The 17,813-nt window shown below is 37.9% G+C and overlaps 1 protein-coding gene across 2 annotated transcripts in view; it reads left to right on the top strand.

Annotated features, from left to right (window-relative positions):
• The window catches only part of LOC102949407 (interleukin 1 receptor accessory protein), a 125,142-nt gene that overhangs the window by 25,593 nt on the left and 81,736 nt on the right, over positions 1 to 17,813 (top strand). The window contains exon 2 of one of the 2 annotated variants that reach the window (XM_042956261.1): positions 8,569 to 8,644. The exons of the other annotated variant lie outside the window; for it this stretch is intronic. The gene's annotated coding sequence lies outside the window, so the exon portion shown is untranslated. The remainder of the gene's footprint in view (positions 1 to 8,568; positions 8,645 to 17,813) is intronic. 2 annotated transcript variants of the gene reach the window in all.

The following is a 17,813-nucleotide window of genomic DNA, read 5'->3' as shown; positions in this document are numbered from 1 at the left end:
TTGTTTTGCCCTCAAGCCCTTAAGGTGCTCACAATGAAATCAGAAGAGATGAGACATACATAGAACTAGCTTAACACAAGGTAGAAAGGAATAAATGCTAACAACCCTATAACAAAATGGTCAGAGTGTTTTTAAGGGAAATCCAAGAGGTATTAAATGTGCAGACATGACAGGAAGTTCGTTAGAAATTGAAGGATAAGTTTCTACAAACTCTGATTACTGTATTCACATTAATATCCGCCCCCCCCCCCAGTTGTTCTCTCTCTCTCTCTCTCTCCTTTCCTCCCTCCTTCCCAAGGTCTCTTTGCCTTTCTTCCCTTTAGACTTTCCATTTCTTGTCTTTGGTGGACTAATGTTTGTATGATACCCATTTTGAAACTGAAGGCATGGAATTCTCTTTTTGGAAGTAATTTTACAAAATTTTTGTCATGAGTCCGTCTGTAGGGAAATTTGTTTCAGTCCTGGTTGTTCCATTGGCCATTCATTTGCTTTCATAAATACCAACATTCATTATTTTAAAATTTGTTTTTCCTTTTTTTCCACATGTTCACTTGCCCTCAGTTTTCCTGCCAGTTTGTAATAAAGAGAGTTAGTCTTTTCTCTCATGTGTGTCTGTGTTTTAGTTTTTCTCCCACTAAAATTAATTTTAGTGAAAATTATACATGTTATAGTATAAATGTTATAGATTTACATATAGTTGTGCAAATATAATTAAGAAAAAACCCTCTCAACCCAGAAATTCTTTCCACAAAGGTAAGAGAGAAAGAAGACACTTTCATCATTAAGTAAGCATTAAACCAGAATATGAAACACATCACAGGCAACCCACTAAGAGATGGCAAAAACAGAAAGAAATCTTATCCTTTTATATGGCCAAGCAGCTCATTGCATACATGTTTTTGAGATTAAACTACAACTTGTTTTCAAGTAGGATGAATTTGTCATGCAAAGTTCATGCTGACTTAACTTGGTAATTGTTAGTTAATTGATTTTACTCGGATAAAAAACTTCTCATCTCTTTATTTTGTTTTAATTATACTTTACTGTGGTACAGATTCTTAACCTGAGATCTACACTTTTAACAAATGTATATGTCTAAAATACATTATTGTTGACTATAAGTACAATGCTGTAAAGGAGATCTCTATAATTTATTCATCTTTCTTAACTGAAACCTATGCCCATTAATTAGTACCTCTCATTTTCCCCTCCCTGCAACCCCTGGCAACCACCATTGCACTCTGATTCTATGAATTTGACTGTTATAGATACCTCTTCAAACTAGAAACAAGTAGTATTTGTCTTCCTGTGATTGGGTTATTTCACTTAGCAGAGTGTCCTCAAAGTTCATCCATGTTGTCCCATACTGCAAAATTTCCGTCTTTTTTAAGTCTGAGTAGTATTACGTTGTATTTATATACAACATTTTCTTTATCCCTTCATTTGTGGTTGGGCATTTAAGTTTTCTCCATGTCTTGGCTATTGTGAATAGTGCTACAATGAGTATGGGAGTGAAGATACTTCTTGGAGATCCTGGTTTCAGTTGTTTTGGATAAATATCCAGGAGTGGGAATGCTGGATCTGACAGGAAGTAGTTCTACAACTTAGAGCATTGCGTCCTACCAAAGTAAAGCATCTGTCCTCCAACAGAAACTAGAGGAAGCATCTCTATTTTTTTTTTAATTTTTTTCTAAATGTTTATTTATTTCTGAGAGAGAGACAGAGTATGAGCAGGGAGGGGCAGAGAGAGAGAGAGAGAGACAGACAGACAGAATCCAAAGTAGGCTCCAGGCTCTGAGCTGTCAGCACAGAGCCTGATGTGGAGCTCGAACTCATGAACCGTGAGATCATGACCTGAGCCGAAGTGGACCACTTAACTGACTGAGCCACTCAGGTGACCCAGCACCTCTATGGTCTTTGGTCTATGGCCCACTGGTCTTTGAGAAAGACATTTCTGTGTCACAAAGGTGACAAGAGACCTATCTATGTAATCTTCAAAAGGATTTATATACTTAAAGAAAGGGAAGTACCTAATAATGACTAGTTTTCTAAAGTAAATGCGCTGACAAAAAGTGAGGGGGGTGGTGGGAATCTCTTTCTTTATTTTCAAGGAGAATTAAGTCTCTTATTCTTAATTTGCATTTGTCCTTACAGAGGCTAGGACTTATTTTAATATGTCTAACTAATGCAGTTTGGAATTAAAGTCTTTTTTTTTCTGAGTTTGTTATCAACCAGAGATTCAACTGACGGTTGACTTTGGCTTTGTATAAAAAATTATATACCTTCATGATGAAATATGTTTTGAAATTCATTAGCATCTTTTTAATTTTCATTTTTTATCGTGATAAAATATATATAACGTTTATCATCTTAACCATTCTGTGGCAGAGAGTACATTCACATTGTTGTGCAACTGTCACCACCATCCATCTTCAGCACTTTCCCATCATCCCAAGTTTCAACAGAAATTGTACCCTTTAAACACTAACTTCCTGTATCCTCTGCCCTCCAGCTCCTGGCAACCACCATCATTAGCATTTTAGCCTACCTATTAAAAACTGCCCGTGAAATTTCAACATCCTGCCTGTAGTGATAAGTAGAGTTCTATTTGCCCAAGATTCGAAACACAAAGGTGTTTTCTTGGGAAACTGACTGGGAAAAACAACTTTAAAACCTTTGAATGTCATGCCCCCATTTACACAAGTGATGCTACACTAATTACAAATAATCTAAGTCTGTGCAGTTCCCAGAAATGCATCATTTGTGCCACTCCATTACTTTCAAAGTCATAAAGAAAAGCTTTTCGAGTGAGATTTTTTTTTTTTTTTTTTTGCTTATAATTCAGGGATTTTACCAATCTAGACTGGCATTTTCCATGACCTTTGCTCCAGTGAATCTTTATTGTTTTTAATTGATCTTTTGGGTTGTTTTGTGAAACACAGCAAGCTAAATATTGAACACTTCCTACATGTGTTTAGTTCATAGCTTGCCATGGGTGTCGGGCAGAATAAGGCAGAAGAATCGGTCAGCAATCTGCTGCAATCAGAGAACCTTATTTGAAACCAGCTCTGCTATGTGATTGCTGTGATAGCTTGAGTAGGACACTTCACCTTTTTGCACCTAATTTCTTCATCTGTGAAGCAGGAAAATTATATTTCTTTCTGAATAAGTGTCATGAATATCAAATAAAATAAGACCTGAAAAGAAGCCTACAGTCAAGCATGGCTTGTTTTGGTTAAGTAAGGTACATGGTAGAGAGTAGGGGTTTGAAAAATATTTGTTGAATGAACAGATATTGTTCTCAAAGTGAAATTCCCTGGGGTTTTGTTTTTTCCACTCATCGTCCTGGCTTGCCTTATTACCTCTCCACTCTCTGCTTGCCTGTGTTCCTGCTCATACCCCTCTCTTCTGGCCCAAATCATGATTCAGGTAAAAACTCCAGAGTTCAGGGTTTGGGAAGCGATATGAAGGGGCCAAAGGAATGTCTGTTATTCCTCTTATCAGTTCTCCCTTCCTTTTTTTTTTAAGTATATTTATTTATTTTGAGAGGGGGATGAGGGGCAGACAGAGAGAGGGAGAGAGAGAATCCCAAGCAGGCTCCGTGCTCTCGGTACAGAGCCCGATGTAGGACTCGAACTCACGAACTGTGATATCATGACCCGAGCTGAAATCAAGAGTTGGACGCTCAACGGACTGGGCCACCCAGGCACCCCTCTTCCTTTATAATCTAGACGTTTCTCAGAGCTACTGAGGAGTTAGAAATAGCAGTTAGAAATACAGTCATCTACTGGAACATACACAGTTAAGAAGAAGGGAGTTCCTTTTTGCCCAGCAGTAGCATGCCCCAGGGATCTCACCCTGGCCAAAAAATAATGAGCTGCAATCATGTTGAATCAGACACTGTGAATCCCCGTGAAACAATATTCTGGGCCTACTTCCCTGTGTAGACACTTGGGCAGGAGCTCCCTGGGGTCTCACTTGCTCAGCAGCATCATACATGGGGTAAATGCAAATGTGCATAGTATAAGGCATAACCAAGTACTACCCTGGCAAAGCAGAAGATAGTCCCAGGGCATTCCTGTAAATTGTCTGACAGATTTTAGTGAGAAAACACCTCCCTAAAGGTGATCTGGAGAAAGAGATGAGTGCTGAGAGACCAGAGGTGTGGAAAACAAATGACAGAGTCAGAGTATTTCCCTAGACTGAGAAACAGCCTGTAGAATCACAATATTCAGGAGACCACAATCTTTCAGTCCCACAGCACTGAGTACTTTCTGTGTGCCGAGCTTCATGCGAGGCTTTGCGAGACAGACATTCCTCACAGGTGGACCCTGTGCTCAATCTCAAGAGGGAGAACACACACACTTAACAGTCATACAAAGTAGAACATTCCATTACTGGAACCGTAAGGCAAAGTTGTAGGGAGAAGGGATAAATTGGGCCAGGCTAAGAGAGGGAGGGACATTTCATGAAGGAAATATTTGTGGAAATCGATCTGGAAGGACGGGCAGTGTGTGTTCATGTGAAGAGGGGAATGCAGGTCATACAAGGCAGAAGGGATGATTTAAAGGGAAGGGAGGCATGGCGCTGATTTGTAGCACCATCTGTGGGAATCTGTAGTGGGAATCTGAGCTTATGAGGAGGGTTCTGAAGAGGGTGAGGTGAGGAGTTGGTGGCACCAGATCCTGGAGGATCCAGAATGTCCCATGAAGGACATCAGGAAATAGAATTAAGTTGTGCTGTGTGGGAGAATCGGTTTGGTCCTTGACATCAGTCAGTCACTAGGGGTGCCTCATGGCACCCAAAACTTACCTAAAGCTTTTACTGCCTTCTTGTTTGTGATGTGGTAGGCATTGCTTCCTTGGGCTTTGGAAAATAAGATTTTGGTCTGTTTTTTCAAGCATCAGTGGATAGAAAGAACTATTTACATGCAAAAAATACTACCAGTTTTTAGGTCAGCCTAATGAATACATGCTTTTTCTCATCTTTCTCTTTTTCAGGGAAAGGCAGACCAATGAACACCTTTACTTTTTCGGGCATCTATGAAGGTCACAGAGGTGAAAGGGTTATTTGCTGGGTCCCTTTATGTGGTTGACTCCTTTTCTAATTGAAGAAATAACAGCTCCCCTCTGTTTTCTAACTCTGTATCTATGGTGTCTTACACTCTGATTTGGCAATGGTCTTTAAGCATCCGAAATGCTAGAAGAAGTGAAATCATAATCGACTCCAATTAGCTATACTGGCCGAGCATAGCATTACTGTACTTACGTTCACCAGCATGCCTTATGTCTCATTTTAGCTAGTCATTATGTTAGTGCTTCTCCATCAAATTGCCATGGGGATGGCTTAGTAAATTAGAAAATTGATTTGAATTTCCCACTTTTTTTCCTCAATTAAGAATTCATGACCCATACCTCACTAGGAGTTTTTAATAATATGTCCTATGAGAGAATTTACAGGAATTTCTCAAAGCCTGGCCTATTGCTGGGTGCCTTTTACAGATGAAACCCCTTTCTTCCTGAAAGAACTTCAGTCAGCATTTCTAAACTGTGCCAAGAATCCTAATAACTTGGAGATATTTTAAACAAAAAATTTGAAAGTCAATTAAGTTTGAGGAGTACTGTGAATGATTCCTAAGTGATTTAGTTCACAGTGTGTATTATTAGCATTCTAAAGGCCCTGAGAAGTCCTGTAAAAGAAGATAACTTTGTAACCTAATTTTTAATCTAATATTAATCACTTAATATTTCTCTAAAATGAGGACACAATACCAAAATGTAATTTCTTGAAATCATTCTCTAGAAGCCCACGCTGGACAATATGGATCACTATGTGACCTTTGGAGGGTCTAGGTTAATCCAAGAATAAAATAAAACTATTAAGAGCCTTGAATTTAGTAGGGGTATTAGGAGTATGTATTGAATTCATTCTCTGTCTACCTGCCAGGATTTATGGGAGGATTTTATTTATTTATTTATTTATTTACTTACTTACTTACTTACTTACTTATTTTGTAATGTGGCGATCCTTTAAAACCTTGTCTGTGTCAACATAGCTGCTGCATCTGATACTATTTTCCTGAACCTGAAGAAACACTGAAGGGGACTGAAATAATAGGACATTAATTTCGGCTACAGAATGCCAATCTTGCTGACCCTGTGGGGTTATTGCAGAGTGAGATTAATTATGCGGACGTGCCGCTCCAGGCTTTGGAGTTGAAGTACCCTGTTGTAATGCATGGCAGGGTCGTTCATGTAGTCGGCATCTTGATATGATTATTATTCCACCAAGGTTTTACCCGCCCCTAGACAATTACAGAACCACTTACCAGCATCTCTCATTGACTCCTTATTTAAAATTCCCAGGGCCACAGCAGGCATTCAGGTCCTTTTGTTGGAGACAGCTACAGATCAATGGCATGAAGCAGTATGGGATTTCCTTTCGGACATGATAAATGCTGAGATTGTTTGCTCAGCAGAAGATAGTCATTCAGCCCCCAGCAGAAAATAGTGTTTCTGTCCCCATGTCGCTGATACAACATCTAGAATAATGGCAGCAAAACCAGAGAGGGAGCACATAGTAGAAAGATCATGAGATTTGGGGTCAAGTTATCCGAGTTTGAACACCATTAATGCTGGACCTTTGGGGAAATCACTACTTTTTCTGTAAAATGGGATTGATATTAAATGTCAAACTCCTGGCAGTCTTAAGAGGCTTAAATGAATATACATATGAATATATAAGCTTTGTGAGTGACACAATGTTTTAAAAATATTGTGTTTCGTGTGCTAATGAGAACGCCTTCCATTCTTGAACTGGCGGTGTTGACATAATTGAACATGTGTTTAAGGGCTCCATCGCTTGGGTAATATCCTATTAACTCCTATAGTCACTAGTACTGCTACCTAGAGTAGAAAGTGGTAACCATGCATTGATATGATTAGCAGCTTCATTGGGTATATGCCCGTGAAATGATGTGCAGGACAAAGTTTCTGTTTCTAATAGTTGTTCTTAGTCTGTGGTTTCAGGGACTTCATAACTGCAAGATAATATTCATCTAATTGGAATTTTTCAGCAAGTTTTCCTTCCTGTTCTATGCCCAGTGGTCAAAAGTAAGGCTTGTTTTACTTTAATTTTGCACTAAATGCCTTTCTTCCTATGCATGGCTGCATTTCAGCGTGTTACCTGTCTCCAGAGTCCAGCTGTATTGCCATCTGATTCAAGGAGCCTCTCATCCCACCCAATCCCTCTTGCCTCCCCCCCCCCACCAATTAAAATGCAGATAATTCCTTCTTTACAGCATGTTCCTTGGACTCATTTGTATACTTATGATGGTGTAAGCAAACATAGCTGAACTGCTTTGTGTAGTTAAAGAAATAATAATAGTAAATATGCATTAAGGCATTTTGTATATGTTCACTTATAAGATTCTGTCAACAAACATATGAAGTAGGGACTGTTATACTCCCCCATTGTACAGTTGAGGAACCTAAGCACACACAGATTAAGTAATCTGTACCAATATTCTACAGGTACTAAGTGAAAGAACCAGGTATTGGAACATTTAACTAAAAGAACAGATTTAGCTACAGGGTTGTAATTAACAATATGCATGTTAGGAGATCCCTAGTAGGTTGTGAGTTCCTGGATGTTCAAATCTGTTTCATCTTTTAGCATTTAATGTCGCATAGTAGATCCTCAGTTATCATTTATTAGCTTTGCATTGGAAATCACAAAATCCCCGCTTGTACTTTGTCTAACCCACCCTCCCCCCCACACACACACACAAACACACACACACACACATACACACACACACATTATCTTTCTCTCTCTCTCTCTCTCTCTCTCTCTCTCTCTCTCTCTATATATATATATATATATATATATATGGTTATGTGTGTGTGTGTGTATACACATATATTAGTATATGTTCTGTCCTCCTGCTCAATTTTCTTGTCAGAGCATTTTAAAACCTCATATTAAGCGCTGCTTGAGCACCTCTCTGTGAGGGCACTGTTTTTTTCTAAATATCATATTTGTTGGAAATAGGGTCACTTCAGTTTTTAGTGGTTTATGGATCAGCAGATAATGGCACTATAAAATTCCAGCCCATTGTCATTCTGATGAAAGGGGGATTGCATGCTCTTACTTTATTTGCAATAAAGTCACCAAATGTCAAATGCATATGTAAAGAACTGTGGCCAGAGCCCCTCACCCCTTCCCTCCATCCAGAGTGATCTGGTAGACTGAGGTCATATCCCAGACTATGGGACTGGTGGGTACACATTGCCATCTGTCAGGATAATACTGGTGTCCAAAAAGCCGTGAAAGAAGCCATAGAATTTTTTCAACCGGGACACAGATGCCCACAGACTCACACAGTGTTAGTTCATAAGGGGACGTTCTTTAACACTTTAGATACAGAGAGATGATACTTTCTTTAAGGCTCTCTACTTTTGGCTTATGTGGGTTCCCAGAAAGACTTGGAATATTATCTCTGCATTTCAGGGACAAGACTGGGGGTAGGAATGGAGAGGATGCCTAATGGATTGTTCTCTCTAACAGGCAGAATGCTTGAAAGCAGAGGCTGGCCTAAAGGCCCCGTGTTTTCTCATCATTAGCAGTGTCAGTTTGGTACGTGGTAAGTCTTCTGTGAAAGTTCTTTTTTAACTTGTGGCTTGAACTCTTCTTAATAAAGCTAGTTGTGGAAACTAAGCCACCTGTGGTGCATAAGCAGAGTCATACCACTAATTAATGCAAGAGTCAGGACTAGGACCCAGGACCCATCCCTCTTGTTTCTCTGCATAATTTACAGTGAGGAGCGCTTAGGCACTATGGGATCTGTTTGAGTAGCTGAAGCTCCTGACGCTTCCAGGTCCCTGAAGACAAGTGCAGGTGAAGCTCTAGTCTGATGGATGATAGCAAGCCAGTCATTTTTTCCTGCCAGAAGCAAAGATGACACAGGGAAGTGATCTTGTGAAAGGACAATTGATTCTGTTGTGAGACCAAGATGGCAGAGACCCATTCAAGTCTAATTTCTGAAGGTGGGTTCAGTATTTAAGCAGTGGATTTTGAGGAGAGCCACAGGGCTCACAGTGACGTGTGTCTAGACCCACTCTTGGAAGAGAGGGCATCCTTTGGATGGCTTTTAGCCCTGCTGAACAATCTAGTTTGCACATGAAGATGTGTGTAAAATAAAGCATTAACATCTCATATTTGCATCACACTTCACTGTTATGAAGCTTTTCCATGAATAGTGTCTAATTTGATCCTTACAGCAGCCTATTTTTTGCAATATTTGCAATATTTTTTGCAATATTTGCAATCCTATCTTACTGATGAGGATACTGGGATCCACAGTAAATTATCTAAGGGGCACACAATTAAAGAGTGACCAACAGCAAACTAGAACAGAGATTGACTGTGTCCTTGGGATAGGTTCTTTCTACTTCTCAGCAGTTGCCATATGCATATATGTGTTTATTGTGTAATAGTGTTGGACTGTGGACATAAGCTTGGAGTCCTGGTCCAAAATGGGAGACGAACAGGGAAAAAAAACCTAAATAGTACAGATCAGGATAGACAGTTCTTAGGGTTCTAAGAGAAGTACAGATACCTGCTTAGAGTTTTTAGAAAAGGTATCATTTACTTTTAGCCAGCGACAAGATAAGAGAGAATCAGGAAAGTCTGCAGAATGGGGATAAAGTTGTGGGGAACTGTCGATTTACTTCCTTTCCCTGGTAGCCAGTTTAGTCCCAAGTTGGGTGACTTTGAGAAGCATCTGTATCTTATAAATTGAGGATTGATCTGGGAATTAGGGTTCGGGCTCTCCCTTCCCCAGTTAAATTTTTTACTATCTGTAGCAGGATTTCCAATGGAACTCTAAGATGTATAATGCATAAAAAAGGGGTTCATGGTCAAACAGCTTTGGTTAATGCTGTGCTGAAACAAGTCAACCAGGATATTTACTTGGCAGATGACCAGAGTCTTTAAAATGCTAATGTGTATACTGAATCTCCACGAAAGAACTTTGGGACGTGTCACTCTTCAAAATCATTTGGCCACATGGTCCTTTGGCAGAATGCACATTATGGGATATGACAGTTTGATAGTTTCCATCATGTACTTTGGTGTGATTATACAGTATGACCATATACTTGTTCTCACCTCTACTTTTTTCTTGTGTGTGTGTGTGTAAGTCTGACTTGACTCCCAAACTGTTAGATCCATGATCATAAGAACTGTATGTTTATTTCCCTATACCTCACAGTTTCTATTAAAGTATATGAAATAGGGGTTCAATAAATCTTGATTTGAACAAAATTTGATTCTGTAGATGCAGAAGCGAGAGCGTACAGTCTTTATGGAGAAATCAATGGAAACTTGGCCACAGCTTTGTTACCTGTGGCCTCTCTAACAGTTTGTACGTGATGTCTTTCTCTTGTGAGCCTCAAAGGCAGCATCCTGATATTCAGGCCATCCCTTTGAATTAGAGGTTATTAGTGGCAGTGTTCTTATATGACATTTAAAGGGAGAAAACCTCGGATGGCTAAGAAGCTTTTCTATGCTGGAAAAAGTAATTAATTTCCTAACCTGGAGGTTACTGGATCTGAGCCTATAAGGTGACATGACTGTTTTGTGTCTGTGATAGCTGTAATGTCACCTACTTCCCTACTTGAACTCCAGATGGCATCATATTTCCCCAGGGAGCTGCTCCCTCCTCTCTCCTCTCACACGCTGTGAAATGCCTTTGGTTTAGCACTGTGCTTCAAGACTGTAAGCTCCAGGAGGACAGGGGCATTTTCCTTCCCTCCTCCACCCTCAGAGTGTGTCCAGAGTTTGATAAATATTTGTTGAGTGACTTAGAAGGAATCTTAGGTACATTCTCATAAATATTCTTCCCCACTGCAGCCATAAAACTCCCTGAAATGATTCCCTGTCATATTCGGTGTTGGATGTTAAGCTGCTTTCTTGATTTAAAAGGTTATAGTGTTACCCTGTAGTTTTCTCTAACCTCTCCGTGTTGTTTAAACCACTCTAACTTCAATCAAGTGAAAGTTTTTCTGTAATATTTTGAAGAAGCATAACATATTAACAGTAAAATACATAAATACTAAGTGTACAGATTGATGAATTGTTACAAATGCATCATTATGAAACCATCACCCAACTAAAAGATAGAATATTACCAGATCTTAGAAGATGTATTCTTGCCTGTCTCCATCAATACTGCCAAAGGTAATCCAGGTTCTGATGTGAAGTAAGTAATTTATGCTGTTCCTTTTTGAGGAAGTGTTCTCCACTGCTTCAGATTCTTTCAAATTTAAACAAGCAAAATAAAAATTTCAGTTTATTTCATATAAACCCAGCAGCATAACACATTATATTAAATCTCTGTCCACATGTCACATCATTTGGTCCTCTGTAACCACCTCATGAGATAGTCATGGCAGAGGGTTTTACTTACATTTAAAAAAAAAATGAGGTATTGAAAGACTAGAGAAGGAAAACGCCCTGGACCATAATCTCCCCAAGTTCAACTTGATTGTAGAGGGTATCATAAGAATCTTAGCTTTTCCATAAGGTACAGAGGCTGGATTTACAACTATTGTCAATCAGAGGACCGTCTTCTCTGAAATATTTAGGGAATAGAGCACTACACTTGGACCTGGTACAGCAAGTTTTGCCCAATGGTCAACTTGAACTAAGTCACTTGGGCTCTTCTTCTTTTAACTAATATTAATGATAACTCCCATTGGTCAACTGCTCCACATTTTCTCAAGTTTTTCACGTTTGTTATCTACTTTAATAAGAGATAATGATAATAAGTATTTGCTGAAAGCTTCCTATGTGCCTGGAAAGTGCTAACTCCTCTACAGGAATTATCAACTACACTCCTCCCAACAGACTGATGAGGTACGTATTGTCACCCCCGCCATGCAAAACTCCTGCCTCAGTCTCCCTGTGTACGTGGTTAATACTTAACCATCAAATTGTCCACCCACTAGGAAATGGAACACTCTTTTCATTCTCATTAAGAAGTGTCCATGAACATCTAGCATGTCAGTCTTAACTTAGTCATCAAGATAGTGATCAGCTTATGACTCTTAAGTGGTTGTTCTGAATCTTTATCTCCTCCTCTCTCAGGCTATTCAAGGTCAAACAATCAAACTTAGAACTCCAAGTGTAGTGCGCTTCTTAAGGTTTCTTTCACCTTCATCTCACTGAAAACCTAGTTCTAGTTCTCTCTCATGAAGGATGAGACTTGATGATATTTCTTCCCTCACCCCACAGAGCATGTTGCTGTTCAAAATATTAAAGAACAAAAGGAAATCAATCTGTTCACATTCTATTCCAAGCTTCTAAAGATGGCAGGTGGTATATTATATATGTCCTCTCAGAGTTCCCAACACTCTGAAGCTCTTTAGTAACAAAAGGGAAGGTAATATCTAAGAGGAGTGTGCCAATGTTTTCTGGAGTGAACTTTGACTCTGCTGTTATATCAAGGTTAGCGACACTGGCTTATGCTGAAAGTGGGGATGTTTCATTGATCTTTCTATGTATTTCTACTGCTGGGCTTTTCTGGAACATTCAGTACTTAACAACAGGACAGTGTTATTTTCAAAGTAAATGTTGAAAATAGAAACCATATTTAGGTTAAAACAGCTTTCATTTATTTAACCTGTCTACAAGGGTTCACAAATCATTTGCAGAACTGTTAAAAAGGAAGACTCATGCTACTTAAAACAATAAATTTTTAATTAACATACAATAAAATTGACTTTTTTAAAAGTACAACTCTATGAATTGTATAGACTCATTTAATCACTGACCCAGTCAGGACACAGACTCTTCCATCATCCCAAAGACACTACTGTGCTATCCCTTTATAGTTAACACCTGCCCACTACTTCTAGCCCCTGATCTGTTCTCTGTCACCCTAGTTTTGTCTTTTCAGGTATGTCATTTAGATGGAACTGGACAGTTGGTAACCTATTGAGACTGCCTTTTTTCTCTTAACATAATACCTTTGGCATTCATCCAAGTTGTTGTTATGGACAGCTCGTTGCTTTGTCTTGCTGTAGAGTAGGCTATTTTTTCCAGTATACCAGTTTGTTTATCCATTTGCCTGTTGAAGGGCATTTGAGTTGTGTCCAGTTTTTGACAATTAATAACAGAGCTGCCGTAAACACTCATGTACAGGTTTTTGTGTCAACATAAGTTTCCAGTTCTCTTGGGTAAATACCCAGGAGTGGGGATGCTGCATCCTATGGCAAGTGTATGCTTGACTTTCTAAGAAGTGGCCATGTGATTTTCCAGAGAGGCAGTGCCATTGTGTAGTCACCGCAGTAGGACGGTTTCAGTTGCTCTGTATTCTGTTTAGCACTCAGCATTGCCAGTATTTCTTACTTTAGTGATTCTGAAAGGTATGTAGCGGTATCTAATTTTGTGCTTTTAATTTTCATTTCCCTTATGGCTGATGATGTTGAACATCCTTTCCTGTGTTAATTTACCTCCTGAATATCCTTTTCAGTAAATGTCTCTTTAAGACTTTTGACATTTAAAACTGGGTTGTTTAGATGTATAAAGAAAACGTTGTGTATACACACAACTCCATGCACAGAAGGAAATTTTACCGTTCACAACATGGATGGACCTAGAGGATATTATGCTAAGCATTTAAGTCAGACAAAAAAAGGCAGATACCAAATGACTTCACTTATATGTGGAATCTTAAAAAAACAACAGACAAATAAAGAACAGAAATAGACTTATAAATACAGAGAACAAATGTGATTACATGTGGTTACGATAGGTGATGGGCAATGGGTAAAACAGGTGAAGGTGATTAAGAGGCACAGACTTCAAGCTGTAAAATTAGTAAGTCATAGGGATGAAAAGTACAGTATATGTATAGTCAATATTGTAATAATTTTGTATGGTGACAGATGGTAACTGTACCATGGTGAACATTTTGTAATGTATGTAATTGTCAAATCACCATGTTGTATCCCTGAAACTAATATTATATTTTGTCAACTGTACTTCAATTTTTAAAAAAGTTGGGATGCTTATACTGTGATTCCTACAACTTTATTCTTCGTTTTCAAAATGTTTGTCAAAATTCAAGGCATTTCTCTTTCCATATACGTTTTAAAATCAGCTTGTCCATATCTATAAACAAATCTTGCTAAGATTTTTTATTGGAATTTTATTAAATATGTCGATTAATGTGGGGGGAGAATTGACATCTTTCTATGCGGAGGCTTTCAATCCATAAATATGGTATGTCTCTTGCATTATTTTCTATTGCCACTAAAAAATTACCAGAAATGTGGTGGCTTAAAACAACATCCATGTATTACATCACAGTTTCTGTGAGTCAGTTCAGGTACAATATTCTCTGCCTAGTGTCTTACGTGGCTAAAGTTAAAGTGTCAGCAAGGTTATGTTCCTTTCTGGAGGCTCTGGGGAAGAGTATGGTTGCAAAGCTGGGCAGATTTTTTGAAAGTTTTTATTTAAATTCCAGTGAGATAACCTAAAATGTAATATTAGTTTCAGGTGTGCACTGTAGTGATTCAACAGTTCCATACATTAGCCAGTGCTCATCACAACCAGTGCACTCCATAATAGCCATTATCTTTATAACTCATACCTCCATCTCCCTTCTAGTAGCCATCACTTTGTTCTCTACAGTGAAGAGTCTACTTTTTTGCAGCGCTCCCTCTCACTTCCCCCCCTTTGCTCATTTTTTTTTGCTCCTAAATTCCACATATGAATGAAAACATATGGTATTTGTCTTTCTCTGACTGACTTACTTCACTTAGCATAATACTCTCTAGCTCCATCCATGTTGCTGCAAATGGCAAGATTTCATTCTTTTTTTATGGCTGAATAATATTCCATTGTATATATATATATATATATATATATATATATATATATATATACCACATCATTTTTATCCACTTATCTATTGATAGGCACTTGGGCTGCTTCCATAATTTGGCTGTTGTAAATAATGCTGCTGTGGACATCGGGGTGTATGTATCTCTTTGAATTAATATTTTGTATTCTTTGGGTAAATACCTAGTAGTATGATTGCTGGATTGTAGGATAGTTCTATTTTTAACTTTTTGAGGAACCTCTATGCTGTTTTCCAAGTGGCTGCATCAGTTTGCATTCCTACTGAGTGTAAGAGAGTTCCTCTTTCACCACATCTTCAAGTTGTTGGTAGAATTTTATTTCCCATGTTGAAGGCCCTAGTTACCTGTTCTCTCGCTGGCTGTCAGGCTATCAGCTGAAAAGCTCTCACAGCTCTAGAAGGTCACCCGTGACCAAACAGAAGGTACTTGACAGGTTACTACATTTATCTTTAACACCAAAGTCCTCTCAAGTTCTTTTCTCACTTCACATTTCCATGATTTGTCTGTCTGCTACATCTCTCTGACTTTAACCAGAGAAAGTTCTTTGCTTAAGGGCTGATGTTAATGATTAGATTGAGTCCATGTGGATCATCTAGTATAATCTCCATATTTTGAAGTCCATAACGTTAATTATGTTTGCAGAGTTCTTTTGGCTAAGTAGGGCAACAAAACAGATTCCAGGGATTTAGGGCATGAGGCCATTTTGCCAACCATGTATTTCTATTTATTTAGGTCATCTTTGATTTCTTTTATCAATATTTTATATATTTCAGCATACAGACCTTTTTACATATTGGTTAGACTTTTTGCTCAGCATTTTTTTTAGTTATTATAACAAGTCTTTTTATTTTTAAATTCTTTTAATTTTTTTTTTTAATTTTATATTTGAGAGAGAGAGAGAGAACACAAGCAGGGGAGGGGCAGAGAAACAGAGACAGAATCTGAAGTAGGCTCCAGGCTCCTGGAGAAAGCCTGATGTGGGGCTCGAAGTCAGGAGCAGTGATATCATGACCTGAGCCAAAGTCAGATGCTTAACTGACTGAGCCACCCAGGCGCCCCTTATTATAAGGAGTCTTTTAAAAAGTTTTGTTTTCTAGGCACCTGGGTGGCTCAGTCAGTTAAGCGTCCTCTGACTCTTGGTTTCTGCTTTGGTCATGATCTCACGGTTTGGGTTTGTGAGTCCAAGCCCTGCATCGGGCTCCGCACTGTGAGTAGGGGTCTGCTGGGTATTCTGTCTCTCTCCCTCTCTTCCTGCCCCATCCCTGCACACACACTTGTGCTCTCTCTCTTTCAAACTAAATAAATAAACTTAAAAAAGTTTTGTTTACCATTGTTATTGCTAGTATATATAATTTTTTCATGTTAATTACGTATGCTGTGACTTCTTTTTTTGTAATAAATTCTTTAGGATTTTCTATGTTGAAAATTACATCATCTGTGACTAGCCTTACTGTACTAGTTAAGACTTCCAGGATGATGGTGAATAGTACTAATAATGAATATCCTTGTCCTGCTGCTGATCTGAGTGGAAAAGTATTTGGTTTTCAACATTACATGTTATGTTAGCTGTAGGTTTTTTATAGATGCTCTTTATTGGTTTGAGAAGGTTCCCTTCTATTCTTAGTTTGCTAAGGACTTTTATCATGAATGGATACTGAATTTTGTCAAATGTTCTTCTTGCGTCAATTAAGATAATCATGCGGTATACTTATTTAGACTTTTAAAATACTGAAACCAGTGTTGCATTCCTGGGTTGAACTCTGCTTGGTTGTGGGATATCTGTAGATTTGTTTACTTATATCATCTGTGGCAGAATTTTGAATCAGAGTAATGTTGTGTCATAAAATGAACTGGTAATTGTTTTGTCTTTTATTTTCTGGAAGAGATTATCTAGAAGGGATGCTATTTATTCTTCAAATGTTTGGTCAGATTCACCAGTGAAATCATCTGGAGCTTGGAAATTTCTTTTTTGTAAGGTTTCTAATAGCAAATTTAATTTAAAAAAATAATGATAAGACCAATAACATTGTACATTTCATTTTGGATGAGCTTTGGTAGTTTGTGGGCTTTGAAATATTGGTCCATTTCATCAAAATTGTGTAATATGTGACTAGAATATTTAGTATTCCCTTAATTACCAGTTTTCCCTTTATTACCATTTTAATGCCCCATGATCATTAGTGATGTAGCCTCTTTTATTTCTGACATTAGTGATATGTGTCTTTTTTTTTTCCATTGGTTTACCTGGTTAGAGGTTTACCAACATTTTTATTATTGTTGTTCTTTTCAAAAAAACAACTTTTGGGTTCATTTTTTTTTCTCTTTAAAATTTTTTCATCTCTACTTTTCATCATTTCCTTCATTTTGCTTGCTTGTTGTATTTTTCTCCTCTTATTCTAGGTCCTTAAGGTAGATGATTAGCTTATTGACTTCAAATTTTTCTTCTTTTCTAATATAAACCTTTTAATACTATAAATTATTTCTAAATGCTGCATTAGCTGCATCCCACTCGTTTTGATATGTTGTATTTTCATTTTTGTTCAGTTTAAGAATTTTCTAATAGTCTTCTTTTTGACCCATGAATTATTTAGACACACGATTGACCCTTGAATAACATGGTTTTGAATTGTGCAGATCCACTTATACACAGATTTTTTTTCAATAAATGTACTACATTTCTGTCAATGTATTTTCTGTTTCTTATGATTTTCTTAATAACATTTTCTTTTCTCTAGCTTATTCTATTGTAAGAATATTGTATATAACATATATAGCATACAAAATATGTGTTAACCAACTCTTTGTATTAATGGTAAGTCTTCCTGTCAACAGTAGGTTGTTAGTAGTTAAATTTTTGAGGAACCAAAAGTTATGCATGGATTT

This window comes from Panthera tigris, chromosome C2 (genome assembly GCF_018350195.1).
Source record: "Panthera tigris isolate Pti1 chromosome C2, P.tigris_Pti1_mat1.1, whole genome shotgun sequence".
In the NCBI taxonomy this organism is placed as follows: Eukaryota; Metazoa; Chordata; class Mammalia; order Carnivora; family Felidae; genus Panthera; species Panthera tigris.
Note: the sequence above shows the minus strand (reverse complement) of the source record. Positions and strands in the feature narration are given on the sequence as shown.